The sequence below is a fragment of the Zea mays genome, chromosome 2, assembly GCF_902167145.1.
Source record: "Zea mays cultivar B73 chromosome 2, Zm-B73-REFERENCE-NAM-5.0, whole genome shotgun sequence".
NCBI lineage: Eukaryota > Viridiplantae > Streptophyta > Magnoliopsida > Poales > Poaceae > Zea > Zea mays.
Genome location: NC_050097.1, coordinates 174,178,171 through 174,181,800, shown reverse-complemented (window position 1 = coordinate 174,181,800; position 3,630 = coordinate 174,178,171). Strand labels below are relative to the sequence as shown.

The window sequence follows — 3,630 nt, the reverse complement described above, 5'->3', positions numbered from 1 at the left end:
GCAAGGAAATTTTGTATGAAGAAGAGGTAGAGAGCCCACACATTTTGGGTCTTGGAAGTGCGGCCTTCGGGAGTTCATCATCCTCTAAAAAAGATGGTGCAACGAAATCTGCCAAGAAATCTGCCAAGGATGATAGATCTTCGGGGCACAAGAAAACAGAAGAAGGCCCATGAGAGCATAAAATTACACTTGGGACAGGTGCAGCCGAAGCTACCCAAATTACTGGCGAAGAAATGGATGATCTTGGATTTTTTATGAGGCATATTGGTGGTGGCGAGCTGGATGACAAGGAGGTGTCGGGGTTAGAAAAGTCCCTGCCAGTACGGCCCATGGCTTTGGTTGGCTCTCAATTTCAGTTTTTGTAACACCCCAGGTGTTACTGTACGTAAACAACGAATATGAACGTAAATACGGGAATATTAATAAGAATAACAGTCTCTCTGTCTTAATCTGTTTTGTTTGTCACGAGTTCGACATCGTTTTTATTTGTCCGGGCTCTTCCTAAATTTTTGTGATGTTCGGAACATAGTTGTTCCAAAAATCAGTGTGTCCGGTGATTATTTAAAATTCATCGCTCGCGCGAATACGAATTCGGAAGCTCGACCTACTTATGATTTTATCCCGGGCAAATTAATTTGAACTCGAAGACTAAAATATTCAGGGCAAAATAATCCAAATCGCGTATTGTCCGAGTGAAATCGTGCGCGAGGTTATGATCCAATTTATCCTTCAGCACGCTGTTTTGGCAACGAAATTGCGTATACATTAGCAGATATGATTTCGGCTAATTTTAGTCGAATCACGTAGAATAAATTATCGAAGCCGAAATCCGTTTAATTCAGTCCGTTGCTTCTCGCTTCGATTTAAATCATAACCCTAGAACTAAGATTAGGTTTTCGCGACTCGTGTCGAAATAATTCAGACTGACGTGTGATGAATTTAAAATTCGAGAGTAAAGCTGAGTCAAACACGGATTGTTTAAAAATGTTGCAGTATAAATTCTAATCAAGATAATCATGGCCATGAGATTCAAACTGGAAATAATTATTGTGCTTGTTGGGGGCCTTCGGCTTCCGAAGGTCCTCAAAAACATGATTTAACAATGTTTCTGGAGTATAATGTGTGAACAGGTATCTTCGGACTTGAATCAGAAAGGGAGAAGCTCAAAAGATACGAAGGTTGACACAGTGCCGAAGCTGTGAAGCAGGAAAGCTTCGGCATGTTCGCAGAAAGGGGAACCGACTTAAAGATGAAAAGGCCATTTAGACCTCGATAGAATGCTATAGAATTATCACCAAATGTAAAGGGCATGTATGTAATTTTGTATGGGTTGTACCCCGTGCCTATAAATAGGTGAACAGTACCCCCGTACTGTTCACGCGAACCTGTCATTTGCTTTCGCATCACGCTTGTACTTTTGCCTTCCGCAGGACCGAAGGTACATTTGTAATTCAAAGTCATTTACATTCATTAAAACGAGTAGAGATAATTCTATAACAATACTTAAATGTTTATTTCATGTTCTATGATTTATGTAAATGCTTCATTCTTCGTTGCTATGCTCACGAAGGTATGTCCTTCGTAACCTTCGTCCGAGATGCTTTATATCCCGAAGGGATATATCGTTATGGAGGACGAAGGACCTTAACACTTAACATTTTTTGTGTTGCCTTGTTCTTAATTCTTAGCATTTGAGAACAAGTCCCCAACAGTGCTAAAGATACATCGGAGAAAGGATTGTAGAATAATTAAAAAAGAAAGAAAATATCTCCTAATCCCTATCCTCCCGCCGCCCCTACCCCTGATCTTTCTCTACAGCCACCGCCCCTGCTCCTTTATCTACGCGCGCAGCTTTCCTCTGCTCAAGCTCCATCGCGGCTCTCTCTCCTGCTCCCTCCCATGGCCGGCGCTTGGCCCCCAGCTCGCCACGCCCTGGACTCCCTGGCCACCGCGCCTTTGCTCCTCCCTGCTCGGCCTCCAACGGCGGCCTCCCTGCCGACGCGCCCCCGACGCCGCGCTGAGCTCTCTGCGCCACGGTTCTCCCTCAACACGCCCCAACCGAGCTCGCCGGCTTCTCCTCCGCGCGCCTTGCTCGCCCTATGCCGCGCGCTCCTCCCTTGCCGCGTCTCTATGGTGCCATACGCTGGCCGCAACTCGTAGCTTCACGCTCGTCTTCCTCCCTGAGTCCCTTTCCTATGCTCACCATGGCCGTCGCGCCTGCTTCCCCTACTCGGATTTAGTCCGTGCCCTGGGCTCCCATGGCGTGCCCGACTCCAGCTCCAGCGCGCAGCCGAACTCCCCTACGCAGCGCGTTCCTCCCTGTCTCTCCCTCCTCTGGCCATGGATGCTTAGGAGCAGTAGTAGCCCTAGCTCGGCAACACCAATAGGCTCCCTGGAACCAGCACCCTGCTCCCTGTTGCCATGAGCTCCTGCTCGGATTCTGCCCAGCTCGCCCCTGCCTATGTCGCGCGGGTTTCTCTGACCCCGGCGTTGTCGTTTCAGTTGACCACACCGGCTGCGCAGTGGAAGCGTGGTGGGCGCGAGGGTCGGGGACTGGCCGATTGTCGATCTCCTATTTGCCTTGGACAGTGCCTCGACGCCCCATCATAGTAGCCCGTCGGGGAACTCTAGTGTTTGACGTTAATTCTCGGTCGTCTTCAACTTTGTCTTGCCGTCGTCGTTCAGTCGTCCCGTCTCGATGCCGGTCTCTACGTGATGCCTCCGAATTGTGATCACGCGAACAAAAGAATCCCCAAGAGAAGATGTCCAAAGATTGGATGGTGGTGTGCGTGAAGTTCGTGTAGCACCTGCTATGCGCTCGACAAATTGTTTGAATCGGAAAATCATTACCGATCTCGAGGATTCGAGTCAGCCATTGGAACGGTAAGCTGATTTGATATTCTTATTGACTGGTCTGATGAATGGATTGGTTGAATTAGTTGTTCATGAAGATTGTTTTATTCTTAGCACAGGTGCGTTGTCGAGGTATTAGATGTATGTCGTGATGCCTCGCTTCATGCATCAATGGAGTGTGTACATAAGTATGAAGTGGTCGTGTCACGCGAAACTCAAGTTTAAAATGATTATTGTGTGAGGAGTGGTTAAGTGAATAATAAGTTTAGTGTCTCGCTCATATAGCTGATAAATGCGGTCGTGGTTGATTATGTACGTGTATTGTTTGAGAGCGTCGATGCCTTGCTTAAGTAATTATTATATTATAGATTTAGTGATCGGTTGCATGTCATGGAAAAGGTTGCATACTACCCTAAGCGGTTAAAAGTGCGGTTAAAAGTAAATAGCAATCGACAAGTCTATTCCAACAAGTCTATTCCAGTTAGAATCTAGAAATTTCATGACTAAAAGAAACACAATACGTTAAGTATTTGGTTGATAAAAATACTTTTATGGGGTTTTATGTTGTTTGATAATAGTCACCCCACTAGATTAAATTTATTTGATGTATGCGCTATGAGTGTCTTCATGATTAAAGCATGTGCCCTGCATTGGTGTAGTGAGGTTTGGGCTAATAATCATGTTCTCGCTGCTAGCGGGACACCACTAGTTCTCTTGTTAATGCTCACTTATTTAATGAATGTAGATAAATGAGTTTAGAATTTGTCAACACTTGAC

At 45.9% G+C, this 3,630-nt stretch overlaps 1 long non-coding RNA gene across 1 annotated transcript; it reads left to right on the top strand.

The window, feature by feature from the left end:
• The first annotated feature begins 1,875 nt into the window (after window positions 1-1,875).
• LOC100193987 (uncharacterized) lies at window positions 1,876-3,143 on the top strand. The gene has a single exon (NR_157140.1). It is a non-coding gene; the product is annotated as an uncharacterized lncRNA (long non-coding RNA).
• Window positions 3,144-3,630: the final 487 nt, after the last annotated feature.